The sequence below is a fragment of the Chiloscyllium plagiosum genome, chromosome 11 (genome assembly GCF_004010195.1).
Source record: "Chiloscyllium plagiosum isolate BGI_BamShark_2017 chromosome 11, ASM401019v2, whole genome shotgun sequence".
Lineage (NCBI taxonomy): Eukaryota > Metazoa > Chordata > Chondrichthyes > Orectolobiformes > Hemiscylliidae > Chiloscyllium > Chiloscyllium plagiosum.
Window position 1 is genome coordinate 43,130,520 of NC_057720.1, and position 26,652 is coordinate 43,157,171.

Consider the following 26,652-nt stretch of genomic DNA (forward strand, 5'->3'; position numbering starts at 1 on the left):
GAGAATTAAAAAAATTACAACCCATATGCCAGAATGATCAGGATCCAAAATTGAATGGAACATGTTGTTGTTTTCTTCAATAATCAGTTACAGCACCAGGTTTGCCCTAACGTAACAATCGCTTAGTGAAATGCAAGTTGCCCCCTCTGCTGCAATTCTGGAAGAATTACACCAGCAGTGTGTTGCTGAGAATGAATGGATGCAGATTTTTGATCTTGTATCAGGATCTTACCCAGTACTAAAACATTAAACACTTTGTCTTTTCCTCCTCTTTTTTACTGACTTCCTATTATTATAATCTTTGCTCTAAACTTAATTTTACACAGGTTGAATTTTCCAATATTTTGGTGAAGGGTCAATTTTGAGGTGATTTGTTGAAGGTTACCCTCAGTGAGCCCTGGTGATATTTCTCATGCACTTCTCCATTGTTCACTTCATTAATTTGCATTTGGTCCCTACACTACCACTCTCACACAATGTCATGGTCAACACAGACAGATGTGCTTGCCAGTGCTGGGTCCTCCGGTTCATGCTGCAGTTGCCATATTTAAAGCCAGCTTCGTACTATTTCAAACATTGCAAACCAGGAACAGCCCTTAGTGTATTGCTATGCAGTTCCACACAACATGGTGGAGTGTGGCAAGTTTTCACTCTGCTTCGCAGACAAGGGACCTGTAGGTCCTAGTGGAAAGCAGGGCCATCTCTTAACCCAGGACTACCAGAGGAGACTATATCTCCACACACTACCAGTCTGTCCTTAAGTATTCACCTGGGTCCACAATCCGGAGGAATGCACAGCAAAGATGCAAGAAGATAAAGATTTTCAAGGATCAATGCCACCATTTGCTATCTCAGACTTTCCTGCAGTCTTCCACTACACCTCATCTCTACCAAGGCTCATGCTCCAGCACTCATTGCTGCATGTAGTATCTGCTCTCAATGGCACTCACCCAACCCATTACTCCCAAACTACTAAGGAGAAAGTGAGGTCTGCAGATGCTGGAGATCAAAGTTGAAACTTTATTGCTGGAACAGCACAGCAGGTCAGGCAGCATCCAGGGAACAGGAGATTCGACGTTTCGGGCACAGGCCCTTCTTCAGGATTCCAGAAGAAGGGCCTGTGCCCGAAACGTCGAATCTCCTGTTCCCTGGATGCTGCCTGACCTGCTGTGCTGTTCCAGCAATAAAGTTTCAACTCCCAAACTACTAATCCTTCCTATCCTCTGTGTTTTCCACTCACTCGTTTGTGACATCTCAGCACCTTTCTAGCAGAGAAGAAATACCCTTGGTCACCAGTATCCAGATGCTTGCCAGAGCCCAGATACCTGGTCAGCCCCAGATAGAAGAGGACCCCAAGGTATCAGACATTAATAATGTGTGAAAATGCATAAACACAGACGACAGCAGCAGGCAGGTCTTCAGGAGGCACTAGGCAAAAGTTGGAAGACAATATTATCAGTGGTGTGTTGGCTCCAACATGTGTATACTGGCTCTTTCGTTGGTCAGGTTGGTAGCTGCCATGAAAAGCCAGATCCAGCATCATGTTCAGTGGCTGTCAGAGTTACATGCAGATCCCAGGACTGGATGTGGATTTTGTGGGAGGGCAAGGAGAGAGAAAATCTTCTGAAGGCACACAGATGACACAGGTGACAATTCATTCTAAATACAATATAACATCAGCAAATATATTGGCATTTTAAGTCATAACCTTTCTGATTTGTTGTCATTTTTTCTGCAGATACAAGAATGAAATTACAGAAGCTAACCTTCCTTCGCACCATACAATGTTAGAACCCTGTCTGAAGGATTGCTACTGTTTCCGATTGCAACAGAACATGTGATTTTTGAATGGGAGAGCATCAGATGTTGTGAAGACTTTAACTGTTAATATTAACTTATATTAAACAAGAGGAAAAGCAAAGACAGAACAAACAAAAAAGCTGCATTTGCTTTTATGGCTAAACAAGGTCTGCTTGCCTTTGGGGCATCAACATATCTACAGTCAATGAATAATACCTTCACCCAACTCAAATCTATTAAAACTTGGTGTTAATTGAGCCTGACATTACAGTGCTCTATCATTGAGAAAGTGATGCTTTCGCTTAAAGTCCTCATTTCCTGAGGAAGGATCACTGGACCTGAAACATTAACTCTAATTTCTCTCCAGACATGCTGCCACGCCTACTTAGCTTTTCCAGCAATTTCTATTTTTGTTTCTGATGTATAGCATCCGCAGTTCTTTCGATTTTTATTGCTATTTTTCTTTCTTGGAAGATTCCTAACTCTTCAGCATCTAACACATTTCGATTTTGTTGTGCTGGAGCAGGCAAAAAGGATTGCGATTCCTGTGCAGAACACAACAACTCAAAGTATGTGGCACATTCTACTTGGAATGTACTGCAAGGAGTCCCCAGATCAATTCAATCATTTGAACCTTACCTTGAAAAGTCAACTATATAGTCCACAATGGCCCTGGTGGAAGGATTGGTTTTATGGTATCTACTCTTGGCCTCAGTCAGTGGATTGTGTAACACAGTCATCACATATGGTTGGAGATTGCAACCTTTGTCTCCCTATCCTTGAAAGCAATATATCCCTTGGGATGAAACAGTAACCTGAGAGTTCTATCAAGGATTTAGGTATCATGGTAGCTTACTGATTGCTGGTACAGACTTCTAAGATGTGGTAGTGATGATCACAAATGATCTGGACACTGACCAGATGGAACCCTTTCCTATTAATGAATTAAGTCACACTATGATATGGCACTCTGAATGCAACATCTGTGTTCTTCCCTCAGTACCTGGGAGAAGTCATAGAGATGTACCGCACAGAAACAGATCCTTTGGTCCAAGTTTGAAACTCCTACTGTTTAGGCTATAGCACTGACCTCATCATAAGGAAACTGGATGAAGCAGTTTGATCTTCCATAAACCATAGCTTTATGGGTTGAGGATTGATAGATCCCACACTGGTCTCACAGCAGTTCTTTGGAATAAGCCAGTTGAAGAAAATTTAAGTATTGCTGTCACCTTGGTTCCCACCCACTTTTAGAGATCGTGAGTCTTTTTCCAGCAGATGACATAGTTCTATGATGGTGTCCTATGATATCCTCATTCGGTGGCAGCATTGTGCTTTACTCATCTGGAGAATATAACAATGAGATCTTTGTGCTCTTGCCCTCTGGAACCTCTCCACTGCCTCAGGAAAACCTCTGTTGCAATTTTTTCATGTGGACATAGTTCTGCATTTGCAGGAGGTTGCTCCTGGTCTTGGGTTTGTTGATGCCCTTGTGCCTCCTCAATTTTTCTGCATCTTTTTTGTGCAGCACTTCCTGTAGCTAGACCAATGGGGACAGTTCTCATGAACCTATGTTGGGGATATCAGAAACAAAGCAACTCCATAGCAATGTGGCTAATCACCAGTCACAGCAAACACAAATTAGACTTTATGCTAGGCCTTGATACACGAGATATGGAGTCCACTGACAAGGAGAATCTACATGGACCTTTACATATTAGACCTTATTCACATACATACGTCATGCGAATTCAATAGATTACAACCATTGTAAGATCATTGAAACTTTGTACTCCCATAGCCCATATAACCTAAGAAATGTAACATTTCATATAAGAGCATATCATCCCATAGATACAATTCAAAGTGAAAGGAAAGCAGCTCCACATCCTTGTGCAGCCCATGAAGCCTTCAAAATTTGTTTGGCAATTGCTCATAACAGGTGACACTTCAGAGATTGCATATGATCATGTCAGCTTCTTGGTGCTCGCCCCCAACTTTCATGCTTCATTCTGCATTGCAGCCCCTGTCAACTCCATTAGTTTTCAGCATCCCCGTGTTCCTACTCAGATACTGCACAGATATGCTGAACATTATTATCCACTGTCTCTCCTCCATTGAAACCAGAGTGTGGTGACCACTGAAGATATCCTTCCCCATGCTCTATTGGATTCCACCTTTATATCGAGAGTTGCCTCTCTTTACATTGATTGTCCCCTCTATATCCCAGCATACTGGCTTCAATCTCTACATGTGACTTTCTCAATTTCCAAAACACAGCACTGCCCCGTGATAACATGCTACAACACTACTACCGAAAGCACAGGACTGATGAAGGCTCAGCCCCTGACTAACTGAGGTTGGATCAGTCTGTTTCTGTTAAATTTATTTGCCAGCAATCCCTGGATTGGTTGCACTCAACTTGCATGACTGACCATAGTTCATTCATCAAAGTATAAGAATCCAGATCCATAGACCCTGATCACATCAAGCATCCAACTGACTATAGTCACTCCCTGACATGAGATCAGATAACATCCTTGACTGACTGTGGTGGCACTGACTGACTGCCAATTATCCACCTTGACTGGACCATGGGCTACACATCTGAGACTTTCAGACAGAGCTTTTACTTGAAGCATAACACTTAAGAAGCCTTACATCACCAGGACACAGACGCCCACCTAAATGACACTAACACATCCAGAAACATTCACTCAATTCACCATCAACGCACAGCAGCAGTATGGCATATGATCTACTCTAGTCACTGTAAAAATTCAAAAAGGCTCCTCTGACAGCACCTTCTAAACTCTGACCATTACCACCCAGAAAGACAAGGGCAGCAGATACATTGGAACACCACCAACTGCAAACTTCGCTCCAACCATTCATCTAACTTGGAAATACATTGCCAGTTCTTCACTGGCTCTCCTGAAATTCCTTCCTTTATAGCTCACCACCACCTTCTCAATAACAATTAGGGAGAGGGAATAAATGGTAATTCAGCCAGCAAAGCCTACATCTCTTGAATGAATTAAAAAACAGCAGCGTGTTTGTTGTTTAAGCTGCTGGTTCAAACTGTAATTGTGACATTGACATATCACAGTCTTCATACAGCAACTGTTCAGTGCTGGTCAAATATGAAACGTTGCTTGGGTTTCTGTTTGCAATGATAGAGATGCTATGAGCATCCAATAAGCACAAAGTAAGTGAGGTTTATGAAATGATTCCCGAAGAAGGGCTTATGCCCGAAATGTCGATTCTCCTGTTCCTTGGATGCTGCCTGACCTGCTGCGTTTTTCCAGCAACACATTTTCAGAAATGAGGAGGCATCCTGTTTTGGTAAAGTCTTGGCAAAGTGGCCTGGCAGCAACATGTAATCTAAGGAGTCAGTGAGCTTTAAAGTACAGTATCCAAGTGCTGAATTGTATTATAAGTTAGTCTGACAGGTGTCATGCTGATCTGGTGAGTCTAACGCTTTTCTAATGGCAACTTCTGTGGATGGAGATGAAGGTGTTCACTACTTACAGTGTATATCTTGAAATGCTGGGACTGCTGGCCAATTCAAGATGATGCCAGTGAGCTGCTGCTACCAGGCATCTGCTTTAACTTTCAAATCAGGAATTGCTGCTATCTTCCCATCAGTACCTTGGAGAATAGCAGCCTTTAAATTGGAGATTAATATACTATTGTTAACAAAAGTTTTATGAATCTCAGGAAACAAATACTCCAAGTAATGTCTCAAATCCGCTAGGATCATTGAATCAGGAACAGATACAAGAGATTATCCCTGATCCTATGTTCTGCTACAGGTTATTAATACTATAATTCAGTGTTCACTTTCTTCCCGTAATGAGCATGTACATATGCTATTATGAAATGCAACTCCTTGCAGAAAAATGAGGCCTTCCTGCAAACCATTTGACTACGACATAAATACAATAAGTTCAGGTGTACTTTGACAAAGTACTGTTTTGGTATGCTGTAAAATTGAAAACGCTTGGAGAAACACTAGTCCGAGAAATCATAGTCATTGTAATTTTATGCACAATCCTACCATCTTTCCAGCATCTCAACTAGCATTAGGCCAAGCCATTTCAATATTACTTTGTTTCAAAACAACTGATTTTGATGTTGAATAGAAGTTTGACAATGAATTATAACTTACGATACTGAAGAAAGTTTTTGGCAGAAACTGAAAATTCAACACTTTCACATATGCAAGTTAGTACCTGGACAATCAGGGCGACATGGAGCAGGATCTTTGCTGGTCAATGAACATACACTTCTGCTCTGTTTTGAGACAGCAGATATACTACGACAACTTCCTACCGGAGAACTCAAGTTATTATCTGAACACAAAAGAATCGTTGTTTTAAGAAACATAGCATATTTTGCACAGTTTTAGAAAGTATAGTCTGAATTTTGCACTTCATGTACCTGAATATCAAGCAACACTGAGGAAGTATAGTATAAACTGGGGTAGGATGCTGTTAGACTCCCAAATACCTGACGTTCCATATTCCATTTTCCAACCTTGTTACCTCACTAATGTTGGATGTTAATCATGTTTGCATAAAGTAGGTTGCTAATGTTGCAAGGTTTTAAGTGAAAGGCAAAAATGGATTTTTAAGAGTCCAAGAAGTTTTCATTAAATTGAGTTTGGCCACCTCTCCAACTGTTTACGACTACAGTGAAGCCAACACCGTTTTGAGGAACAAGCTTCATTTGCATTCAGCTGGTAAGCTGTGCTTGTCAAACCAGATCTCTGATACAGCTTTCATTTGCACAGCTTGTGGAGTTCAGTGAAAGTAGGCAAAGGCAGGTGTGGGGATACAATCTTAAGGGCAGCCATGCACAGAGTGGAGTATTTGTATGGAGTCCAACAAGCATTCCAGCTTCCTCTGGCTTCACAAAGAATTGTAAAAAAATTCTTTAGACATTTTTTTAGAAAGGCCTCCAGCATTCCTTTTAAGGATGATGCCATTCATGCCATGACAAGTAGATGGTAGTGGTAATTTGACTATTAGAAGCAGCCTGAAAACAGCTTGGGGCTTTTGTCTGACCTTCCCACGGCTGCAATTAAGATAGTAATGGCTGGAGTATCAACATAAATGGGGTAGAATGTAAACTGTTGACATTTCCATAATGATGTTTTATTCTAAAATATAGAGTCATGTAAAATTTACCTTTTTTTTAAACTTTCTTTGCTCTTAACAATTCATTGGCCATCTATTTTTCTGTTTATTGCTGCATCAGTACTGCACACCTAACCCACCTCAAATTTACAGAACCTACAAAGGGATTCCATCTATTTGAAATCTGCCCACAACTTCAGCAAACTGTTTTTATTGCTGATAATGTTGCCTGCTCTACCTGCACTTGGAAGACCAAATGTCTATTGGGTAACTGCTTTCAGAAATGCCTTTTATTTTGATCTCCATTTCTCTCACATTGACCTCTCTGTCATCAGCCTCTTCAAAGACTGTCATCAAAAGCTCGAGGGAAGTTGTACGAGTGGCATCTTACTTTTAGTTTGATACTTTGCAGCCTTCCAGACTCAACTCTGTGATCAACAATTTCAGATTGGAGTCTCTGTCCCCCATTTTATTTCATGACTTTTTTTGGGATTTCAGCTATTTCTTTCTATACTTTATGTTGTTTTGCTTTTGGATGGCAGCTGTTCACCAATTCACTCCTCCTTTAGATTTATCTTCTCTTGCTGTTCCATAACCACTACCTTTGGCCCTGCACCACCAACACTTTTGTACTAAAGGTCTGAATCTTCATAAAGATGGATTGACTTTACAACTTAGCCAAAAAGCCACAGAGTCTCATCTTCAAAAATCCCACCTCCAAATCCATTAGCCACCATTTTTGCTGGAGGTACGTGGAGTGGGAATGGGATTGGGCCATATTTTGTCCATCCGTTGCTCATTGAGACAAGCTGCACAAGTAAAAGTGCAGCTGCAAACTGAAGCAATTCTATACAGGACATTGGTTAGACCACTATTGGAATATTGTGTGCAATTCTGGTCTCCTTCCTATCGAAAAGATGTTGTGAAACTTGAAAGGGTTCAGAAAAGATTTACAAAGATGCTGCCAGGGTTGGAGGATTTGAGCTATAGGGAGAGGCTGAACAGGCTGGGGCTGTTTTCCCTGGAGCATCGGAGGCTGAGGGGTGACCTTATAGAGGTTTACAAAATTATGAGGAGCACAGGTAGGATAAATAGACAAAGTTTTTTCCCTGGGGTGGGGGAATCCAGAATTAGAAGACGTACATTTAGGGTGAGAGGGGAAAGATATAAAAGAGACCTAAGGGGCAACTTCTTCACGCAGAGGGTGGTACGTGTATGGAATGAGCTGCCAGAGGAAGTCGTGGAGGCTAGTACAATTGCAACCATTTGAATGGGTATATGAATAGGAAGGGTTTGGAGGGATATGGGCCAGGTGATGGGAGTTGGGAGTAGACTGGATTGGGATATCTGGTCGGCAGGGACGGGTTGGACCAAAGGGTCTGTTTCCATACTGTACATCTCTATGACTCTATGACAGCTTGTGGGCTTTAGACATTAGAAGAACAAGTCTGAACCTAGCTACTCTTTTGGAAAGATCATGTACCTTGTTGGGAAAGGTCACCAACCCTTGTATATATTAAACATAAATACAAATGTATTTAAAAAGTGGATACATTTTCAATCTATTGAATGAGCTTTTAATAAATTAACATTATTTTCAAAATACAATGAAGCTTCTGAAGTATTTTTAGAATTTCATTTTATTTTATCTCACCATGGTTCCTTAGGTCTGCTCATGGTGAATACTCAGTGAATTGTCATTGATGGGTATAATGGCAAAAGGTGGTCAATGTTGATCGTGGGCTGGTATGAGTTGGCACGAAATAGGTTATAAAGTTGAGTAGCAGGTTATGAAAAGCTAAGAAGAGTGGATATAGTGACACAGGTTCACACAAAGCATATGGAGGGCTTTCAGAGTTGAGTGGAGTGCCCAGTTTGTGTGGGCATGAGGGGTCGATGGGTTGGGGTTATGGGGGATGGGTGGGGTGGTTAGTGAGATGTTGGGTGAGGGGGGGGGTATGGTAGTGGACAGAGGCCTTTTTTTAACAACAGGGTGAAGTCCTACAATACAGAGATGGGCATATTAAACAGGTCAGCAGTTTCTTTGGTTACCATCAAATTCTTTCTGGGCATTATGCATCACTTTAGATAACACATGCCCCCATCCCCCTCACCCAGGATGAAAATCAAACCATTCGGGGCACTTTATCTTCAGGTGAGTTTGCAGACTGGTCCTTAAGCTTGTCTGTCAATACCATATCGAAGACCTTTCCTTTGATATTTCTCTCCCTCACTATCCCAATCTGCTTAAAATCTATTACATTTCTAACTTTTCCCAGTTATGGTGACAGGTTGTCAATCTGAAACTTTAAGTTTTCTGCTAATGCTGCCTGAACTGCCTATTATTTCCAAAATTTTGTTTTCTTTACACCTTTTTTGGATAAAAATGTTGTCAATGAAATATAATCTGTGATAGTAAATAAATATCACAAGGAACTGAAAATAATGAATTTTTGATAAATGAATACCTGGACAATTGGACTGTGATGGTGCAGAACCTTTGTCTATCAGTGGGCTTATATTTTCGTCACTTTTTGAGAGTGTTTTCCTACTGTGGCAACTTCCTATTGGAGAATTCAATCTATTGTCTGAATACAAAAGAATTGTAGTTTTAAAAACCATACATAATTCAATTGCATTCTTGGTCAGCTTTGTATTCATGCATTGATTATGACTATTACTGACCAAACCCATATTTACTGTTCATTCTCAATTTCTTTTCAGAAGGTGTTGGTGAGCTGTCAAGATTGAGTGATTTGTTTGGCCACTTTTCAAAGAACAATTAAGACCCAACCTCAGTCCTATACATCTACAATTAATAACTGATCATATTAAGCAAGGGCAGCAGATATCCTTCAATAAGATATTAGTAAACCAGATAGGATTTTAACAATTCTCTAATCTCAGATATCAGGTTTTAATTTCAGATTTATTTAATAAACTACATTTTAAATTCCCAAGCTGCCGTGATTTGAACTCAACAATTCAGATTATTAGTTAAACCTCTGCATCACTGTTTCAGTAGCATAACCACTATGCTACTATACTCATTGAAACAATTATCATTATATTTTTAACGTACTTTTTAATTCATTTTGGAATGTGAGTTCCATGGGTAAAAATTTTTTGCTTAACCCATCTTGCCCTTGAGCAGTCAGTACTAAGCACCTATTTAAAGTACTGCAGTCTACATGAATAGATGCCTCACAAAAGATGTTCAAAACGGCATTCCAGGATTTTGAACAATCAACAGTGTCAGGACAGTATCTGACTTGGAGGTATGTGTAGGAGGTTACAGGTTTGGAAGGCGCTTTTTAAAAAAGCATTGGCAAGCTGTTACTGTACATTTGGAAATGATATTACTGATCTCAATGTACTAGTGGTGGACAGTATGTAACTTTAAGATACCAAATGGTGTACCGATCATGTGGGCTGCTTTGTCACAGATAGTGCCATGCTTCTTGTGTAATTTTAAGGCTGTACTCATATAGATAAGTGAAAAATACTCTGTTATATGCTTGCACTGCAGATGGTAGATAGGCTTCAGGGAAAATTAGGAGTTGATTTACATGCTGAAGAATTCCCAGCCTCTGACTTAGTCTTATAATCATACTATTGATATATCCGGTTCTGTTAATTATCTGGAGAATGATAGCCCCTAAGATATTAATGATGGGGGAACGTGGTGATGGTAATGCTGTTGAATTTAGTGCGATAAATTGAAACATACAACAAAACTTGAGTGTCCTCACACACCAGTTGCTAAAGGAAAGCATGCAGGTGCAGCAGGTAGTAAAGAAGGCAAATGGTACGTTGGCCTTTATGGCAAGGGGATTCGAGCACTGGGGAAGGGCCCTGGGGAGAACATATCCAGAATACTGTGTGCAGTTTTGGTCTCCTTATCTGAGGAAGGATGCTCTTACCTTACAGGAAATGTGGCAAAGGTTTGCCAGGCTAATTCCTTGGATGGCAGGACTGATGTATGAAGAGATGTTGAATCAATTAGGATTTTATTCACTGGAGTTCAGAAGAATGAGGAGAATCTCAAAGAAACCTATAAAGTTAAAATAGAACTGGACATGGTAGATGCAGGAGGTGTGTTCCCAATTGTGGGAGTAGCCTGAATCAGAGGTCATAATTTAAGGAGGCTAGATAGATCCATAAAATTTCAGGGTTTTGACCTAGAGACAGTGAAGGAATTGTCCAAATAGTTCCAATCAGAAGCTGAATGTTTTGGAAGAGAACTTTCAGGTGGTGATATTCCCATGCATCTGCTATTCTTGCCTTTCTAAATGGTACAGGTTCGGAAAGTGGTATCAAAGCAGCCCTGGTGAGTTGTTGACGTGTTGCAGATGGTTCACATTAGTACCAATGTCTGTGGTGGAGGGAGTGAATGTTGGAATATTTCAGTGGGACGTCAATCAAGTGAGTAGCTGTATCCTGGGTAGTGTTGAACCTCTTGAGAATTGTAGCTGCACTCATCAGACAAGTGTAGAGTATTCCATCAAACTCTTGACCCTACCTTATAGGTGGTAGACAGGCTTCAAGAAGGTACGTTATGAGTCACTCATCACAGAGCACCTCTGGGCCACCCGGACGAACCAACCCAACCACCCTGTAGCACAGCATTTCAACTCCCCCTCCCACTCCACCGAGGATATGCAGGTCATTGGACTCATCCACCGCCAAACCACAACAACGCGACGGTCGGAGGAGGAGCGTCTTATCTTCCGACTGGGAACCCTCCAACCACAGGGGATGAACTTGGACTTCACCAGTTTCTTCATCCCCCCTCCCCCCACCTTGTCTCAGCCGAATCCCTCCAGCCCGGCACCGCCTTCCTGACCTGCAGTCTTCTTCTTGACCTCTCCGCCTCCATCCTACTCCGACCTATCACCCTCACCTTGACCTCTTTCCACCTATCACATTTCCAACGCCCCTCCTCCAAGTCCCTCCTCCCTACCTTTTATCTTCTCCTGCTGAACACTCTCTGCTCATTCCTGAAGAAGGGCCTGTGCCCGAAACGTCGAATCTCCTGTTCCCTGGATGCTGCCTGACCTGCTGTGCTGTTCCAGCAATAAAGTTTCAACTCACCACAATATATACATTGCTAATCCACTGTAGCGTCTGGTCAATTGAACCTCTCATGAGATGGTCACTGGTGGATTTAGCAATAATAATGCCATTGAATGACGAAGAGCAACAGCTGCATTTTTGGATATGGTCATTGTCTGGCTTTTGGATGGTACAAATGCATTTCATACCTTTTCATGGGATGTCGGCATCACTGGCTGGGCCAACATTTATTACCTAATTACCCTGCCTTCTTGAACTGTGCAGTCCTTTGTTTGTCAGGTCAGCCACAGAGATCTGAGGAAGAAGTTCTAGGATTTTGAGTCAGGAGCAATGAAGGAATGGCAAGATAGTTCCAAAGTCAGGATGATCTGTGGCTTGGAGGGGAACTTGGGAGGTTTTATTTGAATGTATCTGCTGCCCTTGTCCTTCTAGGTGATAGTAGTCAAGGGTTTGGCACTTGGTGAGTTACTGCAATCACCTTATAGATGGTACACACTGCCACGATCATTGCATTGGCAGTGAAAGAAGTGAATGTAGAAGACGATGGATGGGATGCTAGTCAAGCAGTTGCATAAAGTCCCAGATAATATCAAACTTGGAGTGATTTTGGATATGCACCAGAGCAGGCCCGTGGACAGTATTTCATTATACTCTTGATTTTTGTCATGCAGATGGCAAACGGGCATTAATAATACAGGAGATGACTTATTTGCAGCAGAATTCCTAGCCTCTGACTTGCTCTTGGAGCCATAGTAATTATATATTTGTTCCAGTTCAGTTTTTGATCAATGTTAACTCCCAGAATGTTGAAAGTGGGGATTCAGCAATGGCAATTCCATTGAATATCAAGAACTGACTGTTTATTGTTAGTAATGGTCATTGCCTGGTACTTGTGTGGCATAAATGTTATTTGCCACACAAGTGGACATATCCAGGAATGGTGGTGGTGATGTTGGAGATATTGTGATTAATGATTCTGTGAGAATGACCATGCCAGGTTGTTCCATGATGAATTTGTAGGCCAGCTGTTCCAAATTTGCCTCTAGCTCCCCAGCTGTTACTAAGACTTCTGTAGGATCACTAGGGTCAACAAAGTTGTATGTGCTACTGCTGTTTCCAATGCCCTGTTCAGTGCAGGATGGTTGATCCGGTTGTAATGTTTGAGTTCAACTGGATGATTGCTCGGCCATTTCAAAGGGCATTTAAAAGTCAACAACATTGCTATGGGTCTGGAGTCACATGTAGGCCACACCAGGTTAAGATGGCAAATTCAGGAATCCAAGATGGCGGCGACCCAGCAAGTCTGAGTCTATAGCGGTCCTCCAAAGACTTGGGCAAAGTGGTTCACCCGCCTTCACCACACTCACCAAATCATTCAAAATAGTTTTTACTTAATGTAATTAGTTGCTTAGTACTGAATTTAAACAATTTAATCTCCAATAAAAATGACTAAAGGGAAGGGAGCCCGCAGTTCTCAGCAGGCAGAAACCCCTCCCCCACCCTCTCCAGCTGCAGCAGAGGCGTCCGCAGCCGCCCCGGGGGACTTACCTACGGTGGCGAGCCTTGTGGAAATAATCTCTAAACTCGATGCAAAGATCGACACCTTCATCGAAGAGTCCCGGAGCCGATGGGACTCACTCTTGGCCGCGCTACAAAAGCATGACGGAGACATCAAGGAAATTGAGCGCCGAGTCGGAGGGGTGGAGCTAAAGGCCGCGATCTCTGAGACTACAGCAGAATTGGCCGTGGATCGGGTCCGGACTCTCGAACAGCGAGTCCGGACCTTAGAGAATCACATTGACGACCTCGATTCTCAAGGTCATCGAAAAAATATTCATTTGCTGGGCCTTCCCAAATGGGAAGAGGAAGGCCAGCTTACAGCGTTTCGCGAACAGTGGCTTCCACAGCTTTTAAATCTAGAGGCTGGACCAGGCCAAGTAAGGGTGGAATGGTCCTACCGGGTTGCAATACGCGGGCCCGGCTCGAACCAGCGTCCCCGCCCGGTCCTGTTCCGGCTGCAGAGCTATAAGGAGAGGCAGATGCTCTTAGAAGCTTCCAGAAATCTTGGGAACGAGCCCCAAACCATGATTTATAAAGGATCCAAGATTATGTTATTCCAGGACTTTTCCCCAGCTCTGGTCCGAAAGAGGAAGGCGTTTGATGATGCGAAGAAGTGTTTAAGGGACTTAAATATTCAGTACTCCTTGCGCTACCCAACGACGTTACACTTTAACCATGAAGGGTCCATGTATTACTTCGGATTGCCGGAAAAGGCCATGGAATTTTTGGACTCACTTAGATAAATAATAAGAGTTAATTGATGTTGTTTTGTTCTCCCCCCAGTCCGGTTTACATCCCCCTTTTTTTTAATATTAATTCCTTTTTTTACCATACTGTTTAACATTATCTTCGGGGGGTGGGGAGAGGGATTTATGTATTTGTTCTCTACTTAACAATTTTCTCCTTTTTTTTTAATATATAGTCCGGGGGGTCTAGTTAATGCTGGTGGGGAGGTGGTTATCTTATCCTGTTTTATTTCTGTCTTTAGGAGTGGGGTTGTTTTCCCCTGTTACTTTGTATTATTATATTTAATTATTACTTGTTGAGGCTGTAATTTTATAGTTATATATGTTTATACATGGTATCAACATTACCAAATATATCCAGGTGTTGGTGTGGGTGGGGTTAGGGTGCTCACTGTTAACTCTAGCTCTGTAGTATATTTGAATTTTCTTCATCCTATCGAGGGGTGCCTGAGGCAAGGGTGGTGCACTGGTTGGGAGAGGATATGATGGACTTTTGGAAAGGAAGTGATACCCCCTGGGAACAAGGGGGAAAATCTCCATTTAAATACGTTTTACTTTTTTTTATTTAGAAATAGCTTTTTATTATATTGATGTGAGTGTATTACACAGACTTTATTTTTGTGAATTTTATATTCTCTATGCTCGGGATGTTCTGGATAGGGTTTCCCCTCCCGAGGGGTCTCGGACTTGCCCAGACGATTATGATTGATCAGTCGGTTAAGTGGGGCACCTGGAATGTAAAGGGGAGTAATTCACCAGTCAAAAGGAAGAAAATATTATCAAACCTCAAGAAAGGGTTGATATAACTCTCCTACAGGAGACACACTTATTGGATAAAGAACACTTGAAATTACGACAGGGTGGATTTGATGGCCTTTTTTTCTTCTTTCAGCTCAAAAAGCAGGGGAGTTGTTATTCTTATTCAGAAGAATTTCCCTTTCAAAATCCTAAATCAGATAAAAGACGAATCTGGACAATATATTCTGATTAAAGCCCTTATAAATGGAGAGGAATGTGGGATCTTAAATTTGTATTGCCCCCCCCGGCACATCCTTTTAAATTTATAATGGAAGCCTTCTCAAAATTGATGGCTCTCGGTGCTCGTCATACAATTATAGGGGGAGATTTTAATTGTATTATGGATCCGGAAATAGATAGGATTCCCAAGAGTACTGCTGGAGTATCTCCCAGATCTCGATAATTGGTGGATTTGAACAAAGAATTAGGACTAGTAGATGTATGGAGATGCCTTCATCCACAGGGCAGAGATTTTTCTTTTTACTCCAATCCACATAAATGTCATACCAGAATTGATATGTTTTTTGCCCCCTCGATTTTTAAAAATTCCATATCATCCTGTAAAATAGGCAGTATAGCAATTTCCGATCACGCCGCTGTATATATGGAAATCAAGGTGAGGAACAATGAGACATCCCCCCGGCCTTGGCGTATGGACCCCTTCCTGATGAAAGATAGTAAATTTGTAAAGTACTTCGCTCAAGAATTTAAAACTTTTTTAAGAAATTAGTTCAGGTACGGCTAGCAACCCATCAATGATGTGGGAGACCATCAAAGCTTACGCGCGAGGTTTGATCATCTCATACTCAGCGACCCAGAAAAAATTAAAGGGAGAACAACAGCGTCTGCTCGAAGCTCGCTTAAAAGCGGCTGAAACAGCATACGCTGACAGACCTTCTATTTCAAATTACAAAGGATTACGGCCCTTAGGACAGCTCTAAAACCATGCTTACCCAAACGGCTAAGAGGGATATATTATTTGCAAAACAAATGAATTCGGCAATAAATCTGGTAGATACTTAGCATTTCTCGCAAAGAAAAAGAAGGCCCCTCAAACTATCACGTCTATCAAGGAAAGTACGGGTATTCTGACTCATGATCATAAAAGGATTAATGCAATCTTTAGAAAATGTTATTCTGATTTATATAAAATCACAGGATTGCAAAGACAGAACTAGGAGGATGCAGTCATTTTTTAAAAAACTGACCTTTCCGGACCTAACTCCGAAACAGATATCGGTCTTGAATGTTCCCCTAACAATCCAAGAAATACTTGACACAATCAGGCAACTTCAGAGCAGTAAGGCACCTGGTCCAGATGGCTTCTCAAGCTGAATTCTATTAAGAATTTACAGGAATATTGGCTGGTCCACTTATGGACATGTATAGCTATTCATACAGTCAGGGCTGTCTCCCGCCTTTGCTGAAAGAGGCGAATATCTCTCTTATCCTCAAAAAAGGAAAGGACTCAGAAGATTGCGCGTCATACAGACCAATATCCTTGCTAAATGTAGATTTTAAAATCCTCTCTAAAACGTTAGCATTGAGGCTAGAAAGGGTATTGCCACATATCATAAAGAAGTTTATTAAGGGCTGTAGATCATCCAATAATGTTAGAATGGTTTTGAATGTGATTCAAGCCTGCCATCAGGGAAAGATACCAGGAGTAGTAGTCTCATTAGACGTGGAAAAGGCATTCAACAGAGTTGAATGGTCATATTTGTTTTACACATTGGAAAGGTTTGGCGTTGGAAAGGTGTTTACCAAATGGGTCTCAACACTGTACAGTGATCCCAAAACAGTTGTGATTACCAATGGATTAGGCTCGGATAACTTCAGTGTGGATAGGGGCTGCTGTCAGGGATGTCCTCTTTCGCCATTGCTATTTACGCTAATAATTGAGCCACTAGCAGAAGCTATACGGGCTGACCCTAATATAACGGCCCCAAGGATTGATACAGGTAAACATAAAATTACCCTTTATGCAGATGATGTTCTTCTATTTCTCAGTAATCCTTTGATGTCCGTGCCTCGCTTAATCCAAGTTATTAATTCATTTAGTGTATTTTCAGGCTAGAAAATTAATTTCTCAAAATCGGAGGCTATGCCAATGGGTGGCCTTGCTACTATGTCCCACTTATTGGACGGATTCCACTTTCTCATTCGGTGGTCCCTGGAGGGTTTCTTATATTTAGGCATTTTTATTACCCCAGTATTAGGTCAGTTATACAAGGCTAACTTTATGCATTTACTGGAAAGGACAAGACAGGACCTCCAGCGATGGGGAGACCTTCCAATTTCCTGGCTAGGTAGAATAGCACTAATTAAAATGAATGTCCTGCCCCGTCTCCGATACCCTATGAGAATGCTTCCGGTGATGCTGCAGAGGCTGGCACTATATGGCTGGTTGGGTTCCTTTATCTGGAATCATAGATGGCCCCTCATTAAGCTGAAGAAGCTACAGCTTCCACAGGCAAGGGGAGGATTGGATTTCCCAGATTTTAGGAAATATCAGTTAAGATACCTATTAAGTTACATAACCGATTGGGTCTTGTCTGACCCGCAATCAATCTGGCTGGACATCCAGGCTTCTCAAGTAAAATGCCCACTTATTAACCTTTTGTTTTCAGACGGATCAATATAAAAACCCCATAATACTAAACACAATTAAAGTTTGGAATATAATGCGGCAAAATGAGGGCAACTCACATAAAACATCCCCCTATGCTCCGATAGTGGGAGCATGGGGATTTCAACCGAGGCTTACAGATGCCACTTTCAAACTCTGGAGATCCAGGGGTATCTCATATTTAGGGGATCTGTTTAAAGAAGGAGTCCTGATGTATTTTGAACTGCTGCGTCAGAAATTTGGATTACCTAATGGAGACCTCTTTCGATACTTCCAAATTCGAGATTACATACAGAAGAAAACTACAGTATTAGATAGTCTTTATAAATCAGATAGAGAACGCAGAGTGCTATGGCCAATGGGGGTATCTAAGTATCGGGAGATATGGACAATCTGCTTAAAACATGGGATCAGGATTTGGGATTGGAAATCTCTATAGAAATGTGGAATGACATTTGGGAAAACGCCAGATGAATCACCATCTGAATCAGAACTCAGGCCATTCAGTTGAAGATACTTCATAGGGCCCATATAGCACCGGACCAATTGGCAAAATTTAAGGCAGGAGCATCTCCAATGTGTCCTAAATGTAAAATAGAGGTGGGCACTCTTGTACATTGCTTATGGACCTGTCATAAGATTCGTAGATACTGCACTAAAGTAGCAAGTGCTCTTACAGAAATCTTAGGAACGGAAATTAGAGTGGACCCTGTATCTCTCCTTTTGGGCTTTTCGAACTTACCCTGCCTGGATATGCACGGGAAGAGATTATTTTCTATTCTTTCTTTCTGTGCAAGGAAAAATATTTTGGTAAACTGGGTGGCTGAGGGCCCCCCTGGACTTTTGAATTGGCACAGATTAATCATGGAATGTATTCCCCTTGACTTCCTGACAAATATGGTGCACCAAAAGACCGCATTATTCCATAAAATATGGCAGCCCTTCTAGAATTACATAAATACTAGATATTTCGGCCATCCTTACAAGGGCTTTTATTTAATTGAGATGGCAAACCTGGCTGGTCCGGGGCCCCTTGGGACAGGAATCCTGCACAAATACGGGTTTTGTTACGATTTGATGTTAATACATTCCGAGCATGTATCTCACTATCCGTCGTTTTTTTTCTCTTCTTTGAATAATGTAAGAGACTTAATTATATACTCTGCTTAGTTGTAGGTTAGATTAGTAGTTAGTTGAGTTTTGGTTTTTTTCTCTCGGTAACTTTTTTTTGTTTGATAACTTCTGTTTATTATTTACTTAAGATTTAATTGTACATCAATGTTTATACTTGGGTTTATTTTATTTGTAAACTTGTAAAAATATGTTACATTTTCAATAAAAATATCTATTAAAAAATGGCAGATTCTCTTTTCCTGAGGAACATTTGTTTGTGAACATTTTTTAACTACTTAGCAAAACTCTCTAATTTGTTATCAGAATGTGAACCTTCATCCAGGTTTTATGCTATGGTCTTACAATGATATTGTGGCATAGCACAGAAAGGAGATTTCACTTCAAGTAAACATCTACTGATGGCAATGCCAGCATTATAACATCAATGATGAAATCATATTGTAGTGTAATGAAATGAAAACAGGCCTTGGCGCAACACTAGTTACATTTACATTTAGGATGTTTTTGGAAACTGAATAAGGGTATATAAATTGAGAAAGAGTGTCTTGAGTGCAGTAGGGGGTTGTTGAGTGTGACAGAGTTCAGAGGTCATTGTTATCTAAATTACACTTCTTCCTTTAACTTAGACAGTAACTAAACATTACAAATTTTGTTAAGAGCAATTATGTCTTACTCCAATCTAAAATAAGGGATACAGTAGCTTTGAGAGAGCCACAGTTATTTATAGCTGGTTTAATCCAGTTGTTTTAAGACATTTTAGTTGATTTCAAAGAGCATAAATTAAGAGAGAAAATGCTGGAAAATCTCAGCAGGTCTGGCAGCATCTGTAAGGAGAGATTAAGGCCTACTTGTCTGCACCGAGCGACAGTGAGGTCTGCAGATGCTGGAGATCAGAGTTGAGAACGTGTTGCTGGAAAAGCACAGCAGATTAGGCAGCATCAGAGAAGCATGAAAATCAACGTTCCAGGCCGGAGCCCTTCATCAGGAATGAGGCTGTGAGCCTTGGGGGTGGAGAGATAAATGGGAGGGGGTGGTACTGGGGAGAAGGTAGCTAAGAGTGCAATACTGGATGGAGGTGGGGGTAAAGGTGATAGGTCGGAGAGGAGGGTGCAGTGGATAGGTGGGAAAGAAGATTGACAGGTGGTACAGGTCATGAGGGCAGTACTGAGCTGGCTGGTTGGAACTGGGGTAAGGTGAGGAGAGGGGAAATGAGGAAACTGGTGAAGTCCACATTGATGCCGTGCGGTTGAAGGGTCCCGAATCGGAAGATAAGGCGTTCTTCCTCCAGGCGTCGGGTGGTGAGGGAGTGGCAATGGAGGAGGCCCAGGACCTGCATGTCCTCAGCAGAGCGGGAGGGGGAGTTGAAATGCTCGGCCACGGGGTGGGAGGGTCGATTGGTGCAGGTGTCCGGAGATGTTCTCTAAAGCGCTCTGCGAGAAGGCGTCCAGACTCCCCAATGTAGAGGAGACTGCTTCGGGGAACAGATACAATAAATGACATGTATGGAAATGCAGGTGAAACTTTGATGGATGTGGAAGGCTCCTTTGGGGCCTTGGATGGAGGTGAGGGGGCAGGTGTGGGCGCAGGTTTTGCAATTCCTGCGGTGGCAGGGGAAGGTGCCGGGGAGGTGGAGGGTGAGGAGTGTGTGGCTTGTTAGGGGGCATGAACTTGACCAGGTAGTCGTGGAGGGAACGGTCATTGCGGATAGGGGCGGGGAGGGAAATATATTTCTGGTGGTGAGGTCCATTTGTAGGTGGCGGAAATGTCGACGGATGATGCGATTTATGCAGAGGCTGATAGGGTGGAAGGTGAGGATCGGTGGGGGTTCTATCCTTGTCACGGTTGGAGGGGTGGGGTTCAAGGGAGGAGGTGCGGGACATGGATGAGATGTGTTGTGGGGCATCTTCAACTTCGTGGGAATGGAAATTTCAGTCTTTAAAGTAGGCCATCTGGTGTGTTCTGTGGTGGAACTGGCCCTCCTGGGAGCAGACACGGCGAAGGCGGAGGAATTGGGAATACAGGATAGCATTTTTGCAGGAGATAGGGTGGGAGGAGGTGTAATCCAGATAGATGTGGGAGTCCGTGGGTTTATAAAACATGGAGATATATAGGGAGGGAGGTGTCAGAGATGGTCCAGGTGGAATGTATTGGTGAAATTGATGAACTGTTCGACCTCCTTGTGGGAGCACGAGGTGGCGCCGATGCAGTCATCAATGTAGCGGAGGAAGAGGTGGGGAGTGGTGCCGGTGTAACTTTGGAAGATGGACTGTTCTACGTAACTGACAAAGACACAGACATAGCTAGGGCCCATGTGGGTGCCCATAGCTGCCCCTTTTGTCTGGAGGAAGTGGGTGGATTGGAAGGAGAAATTGTTGAGGGTGAGGACCAGTTCAGCCAAATGAATAAGTGTCAGTGGAAGGGTACTGGTGGGGACATCAGGAGAGGAAGAAATGAAGGGCTTGGAGGCCGTGGTCATGACGGATGGAGGTGTAGAGGGACTGGATGTCTATGGTGAAGATGAGGCATTGGGGGCCTGGAAACGGAAGTCTTGGAGGAGTCTGCACTAAGTGACTGCTTTGGTTATACAGAGTATTAAGTGGGAGTCTGCTGTATTAGAGACAGAATCGAGAGTGTGGTGCTGGAAAAGCACAGCAGGTCAGGCAGCATTGAAGGAGCAGGAGAATCAACGTTTTGGACATAAGCCCTTCATCAGGAATGGTGGAGGGTAGGGCTGGTGGGAAGGTGGCTTGCAAGGTGATAGGTGGATGCCAGTGGAGGATGATGGTGATAGGCCGGAGCGGAGAGTGGAGCAGATAGGTGGCAAGGAAGATGGACAGGTCAAGAGGGCAGTGCTGAATTGGAAGGCTGGATCCAGGATGAGTTGGGAGAGGGAAGATGAGGAAACCGATTAAATTGACTTTGATGCTTTGTGGTCGGAAGGTTCCAAGGCAGAAGATGAAGCTTTCTTCTTCCAGGCGTTGGGTGGCTCAGATTTGGGGTTAGAGGCAGCCCAGAATTTGCTTATCCTTGGCAGAGTGGGAGGGGGATTTGAAGTGATCAGCCACAGGTCATTGGCGTTGTGGTGTTTGTGCCCCTGAGATGTTCTCTGAAACATTCCACCTCATCCCAGATCCAACCCTCCAACTCGTCCTCTTGAACTGTCCCACCTGTCCATCTTTCTTCCCGCTGACCTGCTCGGACCTATCACCATCACCCTCCATCTGCATCTTCCATCGCCTTCAAAGTCACCTTCATTCCAGCCCCAATCCCCCCTTCCGATTTATCTCTCAGCCCCCTTCTCCCTAACCTCCGCTCCCTATTCCTGACGAAGTGCTTATGCCCGAATGTCGACTCTCAAGCTCCTTGGATGCTGCCTTATATGCTGTGCTGTTCCTGTGCCACATTTTTCAACCCAAATGGCAAGAGGGCAGTTAGGAGACAACCACATTCTGTTGGTCTGCAGTCACATGTAGGTCAGACCAGGTAAGGAGGGCAGGTTTGCTTCCCGAAAGGACATCAGTGAACCAGATGGAATTTTTTGTAACAAATCAACAGTTGCTATGTGGTTGCCATCAAGCCAACTTTCTATTGAATAAAATTCACCAACTGTCATGCTGGATTGTCAACCTAAGTCCACAGGGTATTAGTCTAGGGTTGTCTCTGTAATTGTTGAGCTTTCTATTATTCTAATTGAAATAAATAGTTCTTAAAGCTACAGGATGGCAAGTCTGCTCAATCAAGAGGAGCGTATATCCTAGGGTTTGTGTGGTATCACAGACACACCATGCATCTTAGATGAACACATCTGCAGAAAATATAACTGGCACACAAGGTTTTGGTGCTTGAGCAGTGGTTGAAGTCACTTCAGTGCATTTGTGAGGTCTATACACAAAGTATTTTTAGGAAGGAAGTCATACCACAGGTTAAAAACGTAGAGGTAAATAGTGAATGAGTGACCGCTCGGCAGTCTAAAAGATCCAGGCCAGCAAAGCAGGAATCTCCTGAGACTGTTTTGATTGCGAACCTATATTCCAGTTTTTGTACTGCTGAGGGTAATGGTTCCTCAGGAGAGTATGACCAGAGTCAAATTGGTTGTTTCATGGGCAGCTCAGCTGTTATTGGTGGCAAGATGAAGAAGTAGTAAACAGCAATAGAGATAGGAAATTCTGCTTTTGACCGAAACATCTATTTTCCTGCTCCTCCGATACTGCCTGACCTGCTGTGCTTACCAGCACCACTCTGATCTAAACTCTGGTTTCCAGCATCTGCAGTCCTCACTTTTGCCCATAGGAAATTCCATAGTCAGGGGAGCAGAGAAAGTTTTCTGCAACTGATAACATGACTCCAGGATGACAGGTTGCTTCCCGGTCACTAGGGTAAAGGATATTATGTCGTAGCATTCTTCTGGGGGAGAAAGATCAATGAGAGGTAGACTTTGACAAGAATAGAGATGAGCTCCTGAATGCAGATTTCAGGGAGCGAGTCAGAATGTTAAAAGACAGAACCTCGAAAGCAGTTGTTTTAGGATTATTCCCAGGCCAACATGCTAGCAAGCACATAAGTAGGTGAATTAAGTGAATAAACTTGTGACTGTAAAACTGATGTGTAGGGGTATAGGCATAAGATTTCTGTGCACTAGCTCAGGGGTGGGTGGGAACTGCACACAGTGGATGAGCCATACCTCAAAGACTGAAGAAGCAGAGGTTAAAAAGTGTACTGCACAGGAATATAGCAGAATGAAAAGATTATAATAACATAAGACAAACTACTGCAAGACTTGGAACATAATTAGGCCACTTAGCTCATTGAGTCTGCCTCACTATTCAATGAGATCATGGCTGATCAGATAATTCTTAACACCACTTTCCCCATAACCGCTATTCCCTTATTGATTAAAAATCTGTCCATCTCAGCTTTGAACATATTTAATGACCCAGCCTCAACAGCACTCCATGGTAAAGAATTCCAGATTCACAGCAAACAGAAGATCTGATCCTTGACCCTCTCAGAGATTAAACTACCTTTTAACACCGACCCTGTCAAGTCCCCTCAAGGGTGCCGCTCACTCTCTTTTTTAGATATCTAAAAGGTAAAAGAGGCAAGAGTGGAAATTAGTCCACTGGAAGATGAGACTGGAGCAGGGTCAGTGATGGATGTTGCAGGTTCCAGGGTTTAGATCTTTCATTAAGAACAGGAAAGGCGGTAAAAGAGGGAGAGGTGTAACCTTGTTAGTCAGGACAGTATAACGTCGAATGGATCAGTTTTTGTCCAATGTGTGCAGGAGAGTTTCTTGACACAGTATGTCGAAGGGCCGACAAGAGGGGAGGCCACACTGGATCTGGTGCTTGGTAATGAATCAGGCCAGGTGTTTGATTTTGGAGAGAGTGACCATAGTTCAGTTACGTTTACTTTAGCGATGGAAAGGGATAGATACATGCCACAGGACAAGAGTTATCGATGGGGTAAAGGCAATTATAAAACGACTAGGCAAGACTTAGGATGCATAGAATGGAGTAGCAAAATGCAGGGGATGGGGACAATCAAATTGTGGAGCTGGTTCAAGGAACAGATATTGTGTGCCCTTTTTAGGTATGTCCCTGTCAGGCAGGGAGCAAGTGAAAAGGTAAGGGAACTGTGGTTTACAACAGAAATTGCATCTCTTGCGAAGTAGAAGGAGGCTTATGTGATGATAAGATGAGATGATTCAGATGAGGTGATGGAGAGTTACAGATTGGCTAGGAAGGATTTAAAGAGAGAGTTAACAAGAGCAAAGAGAGGACTTGAGCAGTCTTTAATAGGTAGAATAAAGGAGAACCCTAAAGCTTTCTATAGGTGTGTGAGGAATAAAAGGATAACTAAAGTAGGAATAGGGTCAGTCAAAGACAGAAGTGGAGACCCTGTGGAGATTGGAGAGGTGCTAAATGATTATTTCTCATCGGTTTTCACTCAGGAAAAGGAGAATATTGTAGAGGAGAAGAATGAGATACGAGATATTAGACTAGAAAGGATTGAGGTTAGTAAGGAAGAGGTGTTATCAATTCGAGGAGTGAAAGTAGACAACTCCCCTGGGCAGATGGGATTTACCCAAGGATTCTCTGGGAAGCTAGGGAGGAGGTGTTGGAGCCTTTGGCTTTGATCTTTGAGTTGTCATTGTCTACAGGTTTAGTACCAGAGGACTGGAGGATTGCAAATATTGTGCCATTGTTCAAGAAGGGCAGTAGAGATGACCCAGGTAACTATATACCAGTGAGCCTTACATCTGTTGTAGGAAAGGTTTTGGAAAGGATTATAAGAGATTGGATTTATAATCATCTAGCAAGCAGCGATTTAATTTCAGATAGTCAACATGATTTTGTCAAGGGCAGGTCATGTCTCACAAACCTCATTGACTTTTTTGCGAAGGTGACCAAGCATCTTGATGAGGGTAGGGCAGTTAACGTGGTGTACATGGACTTCAGTAAAGCCTTTAATAAGGTTCCACATGGTAGGCTGTTGGAGAAAATTGAGGGTGATTTCGCAGTTTGGATTAGAAATTGGCTTTCTGTAAGGCGACAGCGAGTGGTGGATGATGGAAAATATTCAGCCTGGAGTCCGTTTACTAGTAGTGTGCCACAAGGATCTATTTTGGGACCACTGCTGTTTGTCATTTTTATAAATTACTTAGAAGCGGGCAATGGTGGATGGGTTAGTAAGTTTGCAGATGACACTGAAGTCAATGGAGTAGTGGACAGTGTGGAAGAATGTTGCAGGTTGTAGGGGAACTTGGATAAACTGCAGAATTGGGCTGACAAGTGGCAAATGGAGTTCAATGCAGATAAATGTGAGGTAATTCACTTTGGGAAGAATAACAGGAAGGCAGAATACTGGGTCAATGGAAAGATTCTTGGTAGTATAGATGTGCAGAGGGATCTTGGAGTCCATGTACATAGATACCTGAAAGTTGCCACCCAGGTTGATAGTGCTGTTAAGAATGCATACGTGTGTTAGGTTTTATTGGTAGAAGTATAGAATTCGGAGCCGTAATGTCATGCTGCAACTGTACAAAATGCTAGTGCAGCCGCACTTAGAATATTGTATACAGTTCTGGTCACCATATTACAGGAAAGATGTGGAAGCATCGGAAAAGGGGATTTACCAGGACGTTGCCTGGTCTAGAGGGAAGGTCTTATGAGGAAAGGCTGAGATACTTGGGTCTGTTCTCATTGGAAAGAAGAAGGCTAAGAGGGCATTTGATAGAGACATACAAGGTGATCAGAGAATTGGACAGAGTAGACAGTAAAAGTCTTTTTCCTAGGATGATGATGTCAGCTTGTAAGACGGGGGCATACCTACAAATTGAGGAGTGATAGATTTAAGACAGATGTCAGAGGCAGGTTCTTTACTCAGAGAGTGGTAAGGGTGTGGAATGCTTGTCTGCCAATGTAGTTAACTCAGCTACATTAGGGAGATTTAAACAATCCTTAGATAAGCACATGGATGATAATGGAATAGTGTAGGGGGATGGATTTAGATTAGTTCAAAGGTCGGCACAACATCAGGGGCTGAAGGGCCTCTTCTGCGCTATACTGTTCTATGTTCTAAGTAGTAATGGAAAACAACTAAATTGCAGAGGAACTGAATAGATACTTTGCATCAATTCTTACAGTGGAAGACACCAGCAGCACCCACAACTTCAAGATAGTGGTGGGGCAAAGGTGAATAAGAAGATGCTGGGTAAGCTGAAAGGTCTGAAGGCAAATGCATCATTCAGACCAGATGGATTGCAGAG

The 26,652-nt window shown here is 42.6% G+C and overlaps 1 protein-coding gene across 1 annotated transcript in view; it reads right to left on the minus strand.

The window, feature by feature from the left end:
• LOC122554768 (lisH domain-containing protein C1711.05-like) overlaps positions 1–26,652 on the minus strand; it is a 162,293-nt gene that overhangs the window by 61,303 nt on the left and 74,338 nt on the right. The gene's annotated exons all lie outside the window — the stretch shown is intronic.